Raw genomic sequence first — 16,835 nt, forward strand, 5'->3', positions numbered from 1 at the left:
CTAGATGTACTAGGGGCCTCCTGAGTGGGCAAGACTGGTGTAGACGAAGGAGGGGATGATGCAGTACCATGCTTACTCCCCTCACTTGAGGAATCATCTTGGGCATTATTTTCTGAGTCACATAAATCACATCTATTTAAATGAGAAGGAACCTTGGCTTCCCCACATTCAGAACACAGTCTATCTGGTAGTTCAGACATGTTAAACAGGCATAAACTTGATAACAAAGTACAAAAAACGTTTTAAAATAAAACCGTTACTGTCACTTTAAATTTTAAACTGAACACACTTTATTACTGCAATTGCGAAAAAGTATGAAGGAATTGTTCAAAATTCACCAAAATTTCACCACAGTGTCTTAAAGCCTTAAAAGTATTGCACACCAAATTTGGAAGCTTTAACCCTTAAAATAACGGAACCGGAGCCGTTTTTATCTTTAACCCCTTTACAGTCCCTGGTATCTGCTTTGCTGAGACCCAACCAAGCCCAAAGGGGAATACGATACCAAATGACGCCTTCAGAAAGTCTTTTCTATGTATCAGAGCTCCTCACACATGCGACTGCATGTCATGCTTCTCAAAAACAAGTGCGCAATACCGGCGCGAAAATGAGGCTCTGTCTATGATTAGGGAAAGCCCCTAGAGAATAAGGTGTCCAAAACAGTGCCTGCCGATATTATTTTACAAAATACCCAGATTAAAATGATTCCTCGAGGCTAAATATGTTTATATATGAATCGATTTAGCCCAGAAAATGTCTACAGTCTTAACAAGCCCTTGTGAAGCCCTTATTTACTGTCTTAATAAAAATGGCTTACCGGATCCCATAGGGAAAATGACAGCTTCCAGCATTACATCGTCTTGTTAGAATGTGTCATACCTCAAGCAGCAAAAGTCTGCTCACTGTTCCCCCAACTGAAGTTAATTCCTCTCAACAGTCCTGTGTGGAACAGCCATCGATTTTAGTAACGGTTGCTAAAATCATTTTCCTCTTACAAACAGAAATCTTCATCTCTTTTCTGTTTCAGAGTAAATAGTACATACCAGCACTATTTTAAAATAACAAACTCTTGATTGAATAATAAAAACTACAGCTAAACACTAAAAAACTCTAAGCCATCTCCGTGGAGATGTTGCCTGTACAACGGCAAAGAGAATGACTGGGGAAGGCGGAGCCTAGGAGGGATCATGTGACCAGCTTTGCTGGGCTCTTTGCCATTTCCTGTTGGGGAAGAGAATATCCCACAAGTAAGGATGACGCCGTGGACCGGACACACCTATGTTGGAGAAATACACTTACTAGATCTCGTCTGGCCGTTTTGAAATGGCCACCTGACCCCTCCTTCTCCGACATCTCCCAAAAGCTCTCACTAGTACAGGATCCTTTCCTCTCGTCCCTGCACGCTCCTGCGTCTCCCTTCATTCAGTGAGACACACATATGGCAATTTCAGCTCTCTAGCTGTTCATACCCGGCACTCACTGCCTCTCATCCATGCTGTGCGCTGTGTGTTACAGAGAATGAGAGGCAGTGAGTGTCGGGCAGGCGGCGATGTGATGTGGGTCTGTGCCCTATAATTGTGTATGACTGTAATAGACAGATTAACATCCGGCATATTATCTGAGTGATTACTAGCACTGAACAGATATGTAGAGCATTCACTTGCCGGTGGGCTTGGAGGCCAATAAGTTTCTGAACTATGTCCAATGAAAATCACAGAAGACATGAACCTAATGAGAGTGTTGCAGGAGAGAACCCAGAGTCTGTCAGTGAACTCTGCACAGGGATTGTAGCTCTCTGCAATTACTATTATATCCGTTTGAAAAAGGAGCGGCGCCTCAGAGAGCTTGAGAGAAGGAGGCTGCTTCTTTTCCATCGTACTAGAACACAGGAGAGACTGCAGTTTGCTGTGTTATGTGTAGCTCGGCTGATGGCTGGTTTGAACGATTCTGAGGCCTATGGACACATCGAGGAGGGGGAGAGCCAAGACAGTAGGATATGGAACAAGATACACTCCTCAGCTAAATGGGAAACAGTTATTGAGAAAGCTTTCTCTAACTTTGACTGGACAGAAAGTTTCTGTATGACAAAGTCAACATTTTATTACCTTTGTGACCAACTACGTCAATGTTTCCAGAGAATCGACACTAATATAAATAGGGGTATTCCTGTAGAAGTGAGGCTTGCTATTACACTCTAGAGGCTGGGCTCCGTTTGTGATTATCACACTATTGAGAGCATTTTTGGTTTTTCACAATCCACTATTTGTACAGTTGTTCATGATGTTTGTGAGGCTATTGTGTCCCCTTTGACACCCAAGTATGTTTGCGTTCCCAATGGGGACACGCTGAAGTGTTAGACGCAGTATGGGAGCACGGAGGAGCACATACATTGACGGTGATAATCTGAAAAGCCGTAGGGGAAAATATCTTTCACAGCGATGTTGTGACTGCCCTAGTTTCTTTTGTGACAGAGCTTATAAAATCTCACAATCAGCTCCCTTTCCACACAGAACTCCGCACTGCCAGATAATGCCCCGGTATCTCTGGGGATTGTTTGCTCCCTCCGTGCTCCCATACTGCATCTAACACTTCAGCATGTCCCCATGGGGAACACAAACATACTTGGGTGTCAAAGGGGACACAATAGCCTCACAAACATCATGAACAACTGTACAAATAGTGGATTGTGAAAAACCAAAAATGCTCTCAATAGTGTGATAATCACAAACGGAGCCCAGCCTCCAGAGTGTAATAGCAAGCCTCACTTCTACAGGAATACCCCTATTTATATTAGTGTTGATTCTCTGGAAACATGGACGTAGTTGGTCACAAAGGTAATAAAAGGTTGACTTTGTCATACGGAAACTTTCTTTTCAGTCAAAGTTAGAGAAAGCTTTCTCAATAACGGTTTCCCATATAGCTGAGGAGTGTATCTTGTTCCATATCCTACAGGCTTGGCTCTCCCCCTCCTCGATGTGTCCAATTGTCCATAGGCTTCAGAAACGTTCAAACCAGAGATCAGCCGAGCTACACATAACACAGCAAACTGCAGTCTCTCCTGTGTTCTAGTACGATGGAAAAGAAGCAGCCTCTTTCTCTCAAGCTCTCTGAGGCGCCGCTCCTTTTTCAAACGGATATAATAGTAATTGCAGAGAGCTACAATCCCTGTGCAGAGTGCACTGACAGACTCTGGGTTCTCTCCTGCAACACTCTCATTAGGTTCATGTCTTCTGTGATTTTCATTGGACATAGTTCAGAAGCTTATTGGCCTCCAAGCCCACCGGCAAGTGAATGCTCTACATATCTGTTCAGTGCTAGTAATCACTCAGATAATATGCCGATGTTAATCTGTCTATTACAGTCATACACAATTATAGGGCACAGACCCACATCACATTGCCGCCTGCCCGGCACTCACTGCCTCTCATTCTCTGTAACACAGCATGGATGAGAGGCAGTGAGTGCCGGGTATGAACAGCTAGAGAGCTGAAATTGCCATATGAGTGTCTCACTGAATGAAGAGAGACACAGGAGCGCACAGGGACGAGAGGAAAGGATCCTGTACTAGTGAGAGCTTTTGGGAGACGTCAGAGAAAAAGGGGTCAGACGGCCATTTCAAAATCGGCCAGATGAGATCTAGTAAGTGTATTTTCTGCCAAAGTTTATTTAGATGAAAATTGGGCTACAGTTTACTGTAAAGATCGTTAATTAACTAATATAAATAAGTTACAGTAATTTTTGGGTTGACTGTCGCTTTAAAGTGATAGTCAATCCTAGAGTTGACTATCACATTGACCATTGGAACAAATAAAGGGGACTTTCATTCATGAAGTATAAAATACTTTATGCTGAAAGCTTCTTAATTTGTTTCAAGCATTCACTGCACTGAGCTGCTCAGGAGGAAGCCCACGGCAGAACAATGTTTTGCTTGAGATATAACGTTTTCACCTCTTAGCCAATAGCCGTGTGGGCTTGGTGCCGGATTTCCCGCATGGCTATTTGCTAAGAGGTGGAAATGTCACCTCTTAGCAAAACGGCTTTCTGCTGTGGTCTGCCTGAGCAGCTCAGTGTGGTGAACGCTTGAAACAAATAAAGGAACTTTCAGCATGAAATAACTTCATGAATGAAAGTTCCTTTTATTTGTTCCAATGGTCGATCACTAGAACACTAGAATTGACAATCACTTTAACTCATGAAATTTCATAGTAAACGTCCTTAAACTGAATAGGAAAATAACATGTGCATGAGGCTCACTCCCTTGCAGGTCCCGGAAGAGGCATAATGATTTGCTGCTTAAAGCCCTTTACAATGGGGTGTAAATATTTAGGACATTTTTAGGATTTAATATATTTTTCTTTTTTACATAGAGATGTTCAGGTGATATTTTCTAATCAGCTTTTTACACTTATGCTGCATAACTTTCAAGTGTTTCAATATTTGAGCATCATGTCCCTTTAAAGTTCAGTTACATAAAAAGGGCAAACAAATAATGGTGGTATACTGAAAGTTGTTTTGTTTTTCGATTGAAATTATTTTTGACATTTTTAGCAATGTACAGGTAGCCCTCAGTTTACGCCGGGGTTAGGTTCCAGAAGGAATGGTTGTAAATCGAAACCGTTGTAAATTGTAACCCAATTTATAATGTAAGTCAATGGGAAGTGAGGGAGATAGGTTCCAGGCCCCTCTCCAAATTGTCATAAGTAACACCTAATGCATTATTTTTAAAGCTTTGAAATTAAGACTTTAAATGCTAAACAGTATTATAAACCTAATAAAATAATCACACAACACAGACTTCACTTGCATTTCTATGCATTCCAATCTGGACTGATTTATAGACAGGAAGATCTTGTTCCTTTGAAATCTGCTCGATAGCTCAGGTTTGGTTAAACTGATTAATTTCAGCTTGCTTGACTTTGCTGCAACACAAGCAGACAGCTCCACCTACTGGCTATTTTAATAAATGCACTGCTTCTCAATGCTTTTCAATAGCAGTCACATGACTTGAAAAAAAGGTTGTTATTCTGAAACTGTGTAAATTGAACAGTTGTAAAACGAGGGCCACCTGCATATATAATGCAAATCAATTACATTCTCATTACATCAGAAATAAAGGCAATTATTCCATATACATCTTAAAGTATTGACCATATATGAATACCTCCATACCTTCTCGCTGTTTCTAGTGTGAGGTTAATGTCACTAGTATGCTTCTACTTAACACTTATAGATCTTCTCTCACTAAAGATTAACAGATATTTAATGAGTTGTAACAAAACTAAATAAAACTAACCTAAAACAAAGTTGTTGTTTTTTAAAGGGACACTTAAGTCAAAATAAAAAACTTTTATGATTCAGAAAGAGCATGCAGTTTTAAGACACTTTCCAATTTACTTGCATTATCAAATTTTGCAGTTTTATTATATTCAAACTTTATGGGGAACAAAATCCAACTGCTTATTTGAAATTCAGAGTAGGTGTTAAATCATTGTCTTTTTATTATGCACTTCTACTGCATTGAGTGGTCCTTTAACTATACATAATTAAACATTTTATATTATAATATCAAATTATTTAATGTCCATTTAAAAACAACAAATGGTCAAGTCTTCTTATAAATGTAATAGATATGGAATTGAGATTTACACATCCACATCTTCTACACAATATATTTAGAACCCACATTTTGAAATGTATAAATCTGAGACAGAAAATACAAAGACTGCACAGAGGTCACAAATGGGCTAGTTTATAAACTGACTGTAAGATCAGATATTAGAGTTTGTTCAAAGCAACCAGACACCTTCACAACACTTCACAGTTATCCTTGGTGCAGATTTTTATCACTAAATTGAAAGTTTGTTGCAAACATTAAAGAGTTTCATTAAATTACTTTTGTCAGTTGAGATATTGTGCTCCTAGCAGCTGAAACTTGTCAAAAGTAAACATTCTTTGCAATCAGAGAAAATCTTTTAGTGAAATATTCAATGGCTGTGGAAATATAAAAATTATTTTCTGTATAATGCAGGGCTCGACAAACCCAGGAGCCTGGGAGCCACTGGCTCCTAGAATTTTACCCCTGGCTCCTAACTTTTTGGGTTATTCTCCATATATCTATATACAAATCCAACTGTCTGGCTCCTAAAAAATATGTCTGGCTCCTAAATATTCTTATTGGCTCCTAATTTTTTAACATATTTGTCAAGCACTGGTATAATGTGTATACAATTTCCTGATAAAAAGAAAATGCTCTCCTGTGAGAGCAATTATTGCACTATTGCATGAATACCAAAGAATTTTGTGGTGCAATGTAGGGCCCTGTGTCATAAAGTTGGGTCTCCATACGAGCAGGACAATGACCCAAAGCACACATCAAAAAGCACCCAGAAATGGTTTAAGACAAAGCACTGGAGAGTACTGAACTGGCCAGCAATGAGTCCAGATCTCAATCCCATAAAGCACCTGTGGAGAGATCTCAAAACAACAGTTGGGAAAAGGAACCCTTCCAATCTGAGAGACCTGGAGCAGTTGGCAAAAGAAGAGTGGTCCAAAATTCCAATAGAGATGTGTAATAAACTCATTGATGATTACAGGAAGTGATTGATTTCAGTTATTTTTTCCAAGGGGTGTGCTACCAAAAATGAAATTGAGGGTGCCAATAATTTAATCCAGTCCTTTTTTGGAGTTTTGTGTGGAATGTGTCAGATTTGGCTTTTTTCCCCTCCAACTTTTTGTATTATACCAATACAAGCAAAATAAACATGAGAATGCCTAAACATTTGTAATTGCAACAATTTTCTGGGCAAACTGGCGCATTACCTGACAGAAATATTAGGGTGCCAATATTTTTGGCCTTAACTGTATATACATATATATGCATACATACAAATATAACATTTACTATGTGGCCAAACAAAGCATTTAAGATTTCTAGATTTTGGGGAAATGTGTGAAACCCTGAAGCAGGTATTACCCTCCCATCTCCCCAATACCTACCTGATCCCTTCCAAACATCCCCCTTTACACTAGTAGCAGCCATCTTAGGTACTGGCAGCTGTCTGCCAATACCTAAATAAAAAAAAAAAAATATATATATATATATATATATATATATATATATTTTTTTTTTTTATTTAATTTTTTCTGTATTTTAAGAGCCTCCCCACTTCTCTCTGTGATCTTTATGTAGGCCTCCCCCTGATTTCCCCTTTTTCCTGTAATATAGCGACCTGTCCCTTCAAAACTTAGTTTCTCCCTTCCTCAATGGGCTGCCCATCCACACCCCGTCCTACAGCTCCCACCGGAACCAACAGATGATAGTTACAGTGTCACTGTCTGTATAGATGTGGCAATGGAGCACTGATCATGCTCAAATACCATATGAGGGCAGATGCTCGAAGCCCACAAAAAGCAAGTCTCAGTTGTCACTTAACAACTGAGACTTCTTGGGCTTTCAACATGTCGGACATAGAGCTACATTATGCGGTATGCTGGGGTTTGTACCGTATGACATATTTACGTCTGATAGGGGTAAGGGTTAATAAATGTTCCCATAAGTCTCTTTGTGGAACTGTCAGGGGCCTACAAAAAAATAATCTAAAAGAGTAATTTACCTCAAAATGTTGTTCCCTGTCAAAACGTTTAACTGCATAAAGTTAAAAAAAAAAAAAAAAAAAAAAAAAACACTTGTTTTGATTGCTTTTTCTGTCATTTAACTTTGAAAATTACAGTGTTCCCACTCCCCCCCCCCAGAAACCGTGGAGGAGTGAATTCTGTGAAATTCAGCACCCATAGGTTCCTACATTCTGTACAGCGATTGGTTGATAAATGCAGGAGCTTGTTTACATTTTCTTTTTCAAATTAGCAACATCAAAGAAGATTCAACATTCAAGAGATGTATTCTAAGCCCTACAAAACATTTCTTTTATTTTTTTTCAACACTTTTAAAACATTTATTTTACATGCATTAATTGAAATGCTTAAACTACCCTGGCCTGTATGTTCATTTATTGATAAACTACACAAAACTCTTGTAATTACAAGATGTTTTATGCCCCTTTTATCAGGTATGCTCGTACAAGTATCCCGAAAGCTGCTTGAGATTCACCCCCTCCCCTGTGAGATTCTACTCCCAAAAAAAAAAAAAAAAAAAAAATTAAAAAATCTGAAGGACATTCTGGCTAATCTGAAGACAATTATCAGATATTTATAGTGGCATAAGAACATTCTTTTGAAGGAGGGAGTGATTTACTTATTTTAAATACACTATGGGCTAGATTTATCAAGCAAGGGCGGACAGGGGCGTACATATTCTCTCCTGTCCAATCCAACTCGCCTCTGGCAGGCAGCTACCCACTGGCGGAATTCAACATTGCTATTTTGCGCTTGCATACAATCCCGCTCCCTGACAGTGCACAGCCAATCACGTGCTGGTCAGATGAGACCGGGGAGACTGAAATTCTCCACCTAAGAGGTGGAGAAGAGGTTAGGGGAGCACTTGATAAATTGTGACTGCAGGTTTGCTTGTGAGAACCTGCAGTCATAGGGAGACAAAGAGCTTGATAAATAGAGCCCTATATTAGGGCTGAGACAGACTAGTATTGCATTTTTCCACTAGTACGGCATTAGTCGATTAATTATATATTCAATTACGCTATATTTTGACAGTCAAAAACAGCCCGTAGCCTACTACCGATTGTCTCACTTGGCGGCAGTCATGACGTGTTATTTCATAGATGAAACACATTTTGCTAACCGGAAAAAAAATGGCATCTTCAACAAAAAGTCCTGCTTGGAAAATGAACCAAGTACAGTGGCAAGCAGACCACCTGAAAAGTAATGTCACACTGTTACTGCTATGGCAACATTATTTGGAGATGACTACTACACAGAGGACGCGATGTCTCTGCAAACCGAGCTGGACAAATACATGCAAGATGAGTGCAACCACATTCCTCCATTTGAAGACCCTCTGGCATGGTGGAAGGCAAGTGAATGCAAGTACAGGAAATTATCACGGCTAGCGAAAGCATACCTGTGCATCCCAGCAACATCTGTACCGGCTGGACAAGTTCTCTCAGCTGCGTGCCTGATAGTCAGCAGACTACGTAATGGTCTACTCTACATGTGGACATGCTCATTTTTCTTAACAAGAACAATTAATTAAAATATGGACATTGCCAATAGTTGATTTTTTTTAAAACTTGCATGGATGCACTTTGCAGATTGTTTTTTGTTCATTTATTTATACTGATTCATGCCTAGGTTTTTATTCACTGGAACTTTTAACACACAAAGGTTAGTGCGAGTTTACGCAGAGTGTAGGCTTACTGTAAGATTGGTAGTCTAAGTATCGAGTGTAGCTTTGTTTGAGTAGTTTTACGTGCTGTAAATAAAAAAACGGACTGGTTAATAAATGGTCTAATGTATTTTGTTGTTATGGCCAGGAAACATTTATTTCCTGGCATAGTCGGACAAAGACATTATCTATAGTAAGGCTATTCATGACGTTTATATATTTATGCGCCAATTCATGGGAGACAATACAAGGTTTTTTTACGTTTACAGGTAATTTGCAATTGTAATTGATAGAAAAACTTGGAATAAATACTTACGACGTGACATGCTTGCAGCTCCTCTGCCCTACAGAGGCAAAACACCGTAACTCGCATGAATCTGAATCTCTGTTGAGTAAAATTAGATCTAGACTAATTTTTTACCTAAAACATTAAAAATATTATGCATTTAATACCTATTATTTTCTGGCAAGAGGGGGTGGGGTCAACTGGTCGACAGCAACAGCTGTCAACTAGTCAATAGTAAAAATATTAGTCATGCACACCCGTACCCTATATGTGTATGTGGACACCCCTACTAATTATGGAGTTCAGGTATTTGAGACACATCCATTGCCAACAGGTGCATACAATCCAGCACATAGCTATGAAATCTTCATAGACAGACAAGCACTGACAGTACAATGGCTGATACTGTAGAGCTTAGTGAATTTAAACACGGCGCTGTTATAGGATGCCACATTTGACACAGGGCAGTTTCCGAAATTTCTGCCATACTAGATCTGCCACAGTCAAATGTAAGTGCTATTATTGTGAAGCGGTAACGTCTAGAAGAAACAATAACCCAGGCATGGAATGCTAGACCGCGCAAACCTACAGAGTGGGGCCATTGAGTGCTGAAGTATCTCCTGACTACAGAGTTCCAAACTACCTCTGGAAGCAACTATCAGCACACCAACTGTGTGTCAGGAGCTACATGAAATAGGTTTCCATGACCGAGCAGCTGTACACAAGCTTCACATCAGCATGTACAATGCCAAGCATTGGCTTAGCGCTGCGGAATCTGTTAGCGCTCTACAAATAACCGATAAGAAAAAGAAAAAAGCAGGATGCCATTAGACTCTGGAGCAGTGGAGAAAACAGGGGAGGGGGGGGGGGGATAGAAAGTTAAAAGGACAGTTTACTCAAAATATTTCTCCCCTTTAATTTGTTCCCAATGATCCACTTAACCTGCTGGAGTTTATTACATTGTTTACAGGTAGCTCCTTTACCCTTATATTGGCATTTGAAATAGTTGATTTAGCATGCAGTATCCACACCTATTCTGAAGGTTTGTGGCCGCAGGTCCAAGCTATAGATAAGCTTTGTAAACACAGCCAGCAGAAGACATTACACTCCCAGTGGGATATAGCAGAGATAAGGTAATAAAATGTTGATTTTCCATTGTTCTCTCCAAGTACTGGTGATTGTTTTAAGGACAGATATAAGATAAAGAAGCAGGTATATGTACACAATGTGATACAGTAATGAGATCTGATTATACCTACAAGCTCAACCCATTTTATTAGGCTGTGGCTTCAAAACACAAAATAAGAGCTTTAATATACACAAATAAACCTTAAAAAGCTAATTTTCCATACATTTTTACTCAGCAGTTGGTAAAAAAAGCAATTGTAAACACATTAAAAGGAAAAAACTATTTTACAGTATACTGTCCCTTTAAAAGAACTACTGACAAGCCCTCAGTCTGGAGTGCTCATCTCTCTCATTTTGCCCAGAGGGTCTGAATCATGTGGAGGAAACTAGACTAACAAGTTTTCATGCTTATTTTGTAACATCTGAAACAAGTCAAAGTATTGGGGGGGTTAAAAATTTTATATATATATATATATTTATTTATTTTTTATTTAAACTGAGACAAACATTAATGCCATGAAGAGCATTATGATAATCAACAGTCCAGACTCATGTCAAGAGCAATTATTTTCTAATGCATATTCACATTTTTTTCTTTTAAAAAACATGTGATCTGTTTTATAAATATAAATTTGTATTAACAGGTTTAATATATTAACCCTTTAAATCCAAAACTGAGAATGCTTTAATAGACTGCAAGTATTTGACCCATAAACCTTGGATCTTATCAGCCAATAAATCAGTCTTATCTTGCCTTCAGTGTTTTTTTCCCACAGATACAATGTAGTTGGTTTACACAAAATTCTGTCCTTTTCGGTATATTCATGATATATTTCCAGCAATACTTTGCATGCAAGTTTTTTTGATAATAGCAGTAAATTAGAAAGTTGCTTAAAATTACATGCTCTCTGAATGAAGAAAGTTTACATTTTGACTAGACTATTGTTTTAATTAAAAAAAAAAATTTGTTTGCAGTTACAGTTTTCAAGTAAAATAGTTGAAATTCAATAAGTTTTTTTCATATAATGATTAAAATACAAACAGAACATTCATTAAAATGCTAAATTAAAAAAGGACAAGATTAAATAACTAATGTTGCAACTATCCCATACTACAATATTTCAAGAAAAACCTTTTGACTCTTGCTTCAAAAATCCCTCCCCTAAAAAGCTTACTAATGCTAAACTGACAAACTGATACATCAGCAAACCTTTCAACTTTCCCTCATTTTCACAATTTAGGAGACACTGATTGCTTTAGCAACCTTCAATGGGATCACCCGAGAAGTGTTTACCTTGCCGGCACACTTCAAAAGGCTCAGCTGAAATACATGAACTGTGCATGTAATCTTTAGTGAAGATGGTCATCATCTAATTTTACATCTTCAAAAGGATCACTCACCCTTTACAAACCTCACTTAAAAGGTAGAAAAAGGTTTCATTTTTTTGTCAAGTCCTAAAACAATACAATTTTTGACTAATCACTGTAAAATGATTTGATCTGTAAAAGTACCTTATATACTGCCACTGTCCAGCAAACAAACTCAGATCAGGCAATAAATGTCAGAACTGGGCATGTCCCCCAATAGTGAAAACTATTTTTATGGTATATAGTTGTACAGAATTATATATATAGTCATGGGGCAATTTTTCTTTAAAAACTTTACATCCCTTTATTCTTATCACACATGTAAGTACATGAACTCTTACAGCACTATAAATTTTGAACACTTCAGCAAAGTCAGCACATACGACATGTATTACAAGGGATTATACCCAATTCCATTAAGGTATGTACAGGGAGTGCAGAATTATTAGGCAAATGAGTATTTTGACCACATCATCCTCTTTATGCATTTTGTCTTACTCCAAGCTGTATAGGCTCGAAAGCCTACTACCAATTAAGCATATTAGGTGATGTGCATCTCTGTAATGAGAAGGGGTGTGGTCTAATGACATCAACACCCTATATCAGGTGTGCATAATTATTAGGCAACTTCCTTTCCTTTGGCAAAATGGGTCAAAAGAAGGACTTGACAGGCTCAGAAAAGTCAAAAATAGTGAGATATCTTGCAGAGGGATGCAGCACTCTTAAAATTGCAAAGCTTCTGAAGCGTGATCATCGAACAATCAAGCGTTTCATTCAAAATAGTCAACAGGGTCGCAAGAAGCGTGTGGAAAAACCAAGGCGCAAAATAACTGCCCATGAACTGAGAAAAGTCAAGCGTGCAGCTGCCAAGATGCCAATTGCCACCAGTTTGGCCATATTTCAGAGCTGCAACATCACTGGAGTGCCCAAAAGCACAAGGTGTGCAATACTCAGAGACATGGCCAAGGTAAGAAAGGCTGAAAGACGACCACCACTGAACAAGACACACAAGCTGAAACGTCAAGACTGGGCCAAGAAATATCTCAAGACTGATTTTTCTAAGGTTTTATGGACTGATGAAATGAGAGTAAGTCTTGATGGGCCAGATGGATGGGCCCGTGGCTGGATTGGTAAAGGGCAGAGAGCTCCAGTCCGACTCAGACGCCAGCAAGGTGGAGGTGGAGTACTGGTTTGGGCTGGTATCATCAAAGATGAGCTTGTGGGGCCTTTTCGGGTTGAGGATGGAGTCAAGCTCAACTCCCAGTCCTACTGCCAGTTTCTGGAAGACACCTTCTTCAAGCAGTGGTACAGGAAGAAGTCTGCATCCTTCAAGAAAAACATGATTTTCATGCAGGACAATGCTCCATCACACGCGTCCAAGTACTCCACAGCGTGGCTGGCAAGAAAGGGTATAAAAGAAGAAAATCTAATGACATGGCCTCCTTGTTCACCTGATCTGAACCCTATTGAGAACCTGTGGTCCATCATCAAATGTGAGATTTACAAGGAGGGAAAACAGTACACCTCTCTGAACAGTGTCTGGGAGGCTGTGGTTGCTGCTGCACGCAATGTTGATGGTGAACAGATCAAAACACTGACAGAATCCATGGATGGCAGGCTTTTGAGTGTCCTTGCAAAGAAAGGTGGCTATATTGGTCACTGATTTGTTTTTGTTTTGTTTTTGAATGTCAGAAATGTATATTTGTTAATGTTGAGATGTTATGGTTTCACTGGTAAAAATAAATAATTGAAATGGGTATATATTTGTTTTTTGTTAAGTTGCCTAATAATTATGCACAGTAATAGTCACCTGCACACACAGATATCCCCCTAAAATAGCTAAAACTAAAAACAAACTAAAAACTACTTCCAAAAATATTCAGCTTTGATATTAATGAGTTTCTTGGGTTCATTGAGAACATGGTTGTTGTTCAATAATAAAATTAATCCTCAAAAATACAACTTGCCTAATAATTCTGCACTCCCTGTGTGTGTATATATATATATATATATATATATATATATATATATATATATATATATATATATATATATATATATATATATATATATATATATATATATATATATATATATATATATATATATATATATATATATATATATATATATATATATATATATATATATATATATATATACATATACGTGTGTGTTCTCCACACAAAAAATGTTGCCAGTAGGGTGGCATTATGACGTATTTGGGTGGAGGTAGAGTAATAGTTTGCAATATAACACCATTTTCAGTTATTTATAAAGCTTGGTTAACCACAAATTTGCTTCTATTATAAAATTTGCTTCATTACCTTGTTATCCTTTGCTGTAGAAACAGCATTGCACTACAGGCAGTAAAATTAACTAATCTAGTTAGCTAATAACAAGAGAGAAATGTGTGCAGGCACCAGTCAGCAACTATCTCCCACTAGTGTAGGATATGTGCGTATTCTTTTTCAACAAGGGATTCCAAAAGAACTAAGCACATTTGAAATTAGCAGTGAATTTAAAAGTGTCTTAAAATTACATGCTCTTAATTATGCACGTTTAATTTTGACTCTCTTTTCCCTTTAAAGGACCAGTAAATACAGTAGATTTGCATGATCAACAAAGGCATGATAACAAGACAATGCAATAGCACTTAGTTTAAACTTCAAATGAGTAGTAGATTGTTTTCTGAAAATTTCAAGTTATATCTTTTCCGCTCCTCCTGTATCATGTGATAGCCATCAGCCAATCACAAATGCATATACATATATTCTGTGAATTCATGCACATACTCAGTAGAAGCTGGTGACTCAAAAGTGTCAATATAAAAAGACTGCATATTTTGTTAATGGAAGTAAATAGGAAAGTTGTTTAAAAATTAAACTCTATCTGAATCATGAAAGTTTAATTTTGACTTAAAGGGACAGTAAACCTCAAAAATAATGTTATATAATTCTGCACATAGTGCAGAATTATATTAGCCTTATCTTTATAAAACCTAATAATCGCTTTGATTTTTTTTTAAAAAAAGGACAGTTTTCAGACCCGCTCTCTGTGCTCTTCTGAGCGGGTCTGTTTTTTTCCACACAGCGCATCGGGCCAGCTGTATAGTCACAGCCCGACCGCGCCATTATACTCAGTGCAGCTCGCTCCTGCTGTCAGACAGAGCAGGAGCGAGCTGCACTGAGTATAATGGCGCGGTCGGCCTGGGCTGTGACTATACAGCTGACCCGATGCGCTGTGTGAAAAAAACAGACCCGCTCAGGAGAGCGCAGAGAGCGGGTCTGAAAACTGTCCTTTTTTTAAAAAAAATCTAAGGGAATATTAGGTTTTATAAAGATAAGTCTAATATAATGTTATATAATTGTGCACTATGTGCAGAATTATTTAACATTTTTGAGGTTTACTGACTCTTTAAATGGGTCCAGAGGAGAACAGTGTATGTGTGTCAAACATGTTTTATCTTTATAAACTTCATCAAGTTTGACAGAATAGAATAGTCGGTTGCATGTTTTTGAGAGAGCAAATGGCATAACTACTAAAGCAGCTGTTCTACACCTTTCTCTTATGTCTGCTGCCGTTTCAGCTTTTTTCTTTTTTAAATCTGTGACAGTGAAATCTGTTCATTACTAACCTGTATACACAATATTCAAGCTAATATAGGCTGAACATTTGCAAGGTTATATAAAGCAAAATATTTGTTCTTTTTTCCCCCCCCACTGTCAATGAAGCTTGCAATAAAAATAAAAAATATTTCTATCATATTTTAGAAGTTATTGTATTCCCTTTATGAATTTATAAACTTACCTACAACATCCTATAACATAAAGGACTACTGAAAGCAGCAAAGCTCTAGAGAAAATGTTGGAACATCACAATATAATGAGGACTAAATTAGATCTATTGTTTGTATTGAACACCATAAGACAATGTGGAGTTTTTTTTAAACTACAAACCATTTATTTTAGAAGGTCATGTGTGTTCCACTGCATTACAGGATTATACCCTTGCAACTAAACTGTCCAGCAAACATAAGAGACAAACATAAAACAGGGCAGCTCAGGGTTAGCTAGCTTAAAAAAAATGTTTTTCCAACAAGCTATGAGAAAACAACCATATCCTACATTAACTCTTTAAAAATGAATAAAATGAAAAGGGTCACAACAACCTAATGACACACTGCATGAGGACATTAAACAGGATATAAAAGCAATTATCCACAAGACCTTCATCATATATTCACTGCAATAAATGGATTACGATTAGCTATGGCATTGTCAGGCATATTGAAACTAACTTGTTTAAATGCAAAACTGTCCCAATTTATAGTTTAACCCTTTAAGGACACAGCTTTCAGTTTGCTCAATTGTTTTATGACGGAAAAATTATGTCATATGTCCTTAAGAGGTTAAAAAAATAAGCCCCCTTGCTGTAAAATAAGAGTGATTTGTCAACAATACAGTAGCTTTGGGGTAACTGCTTCATAACAACCCTAAATGTTCCACATTATCATTATAATCTGTGTACACTAAACAAAAAAAAGCAGTAACTATCGCTATACAGTTGGTTTGTAATGTGGAGTTTTGTGACTGTGGAGAAAAAGTAATGTATTCTATTTTGACACTTGAGGAATTTAAAGAGCTTGATAAAAAGTTATGGATTTTTTGGAAGCTTTCATGAAATCCCAGCAAAAAAAAATGTATTTTGAAGTCATAAAACAGCTAGAGGTAAACGAATTATGGAAAGGTTGCA

At 37.8% G+C, this 16,835-nt stretch overlaps 1 protein-coding gene across 1 annotated transcript in view; it reads right to left on the reverse strand.

Moving 5' to 3' along the window:
• Positions 1 to 16,835, reverse strand: part of LOC128662824 (protein MTSS 1) — a 734,156-nt gene that overhangs the window by 716,548 nt on the left and 773 nt on the right. The window lies entirely within an intron of this gene.

The sequence above is a fragment of the Bombina bombina genome, chromosome 1 (genome assembly GCF_027579735.1).
Source record: "Bombina bombina isolate aBomBom1 chromosome 1, aBomBom1.pri, whole genome shotgun sequence".
Classification (NCBI taxonomy): Eukaryota; Metazoa; Chordata; class Amphibia; order Anura; family Bombinatoridae; genus Bombina; species Bombina bombina.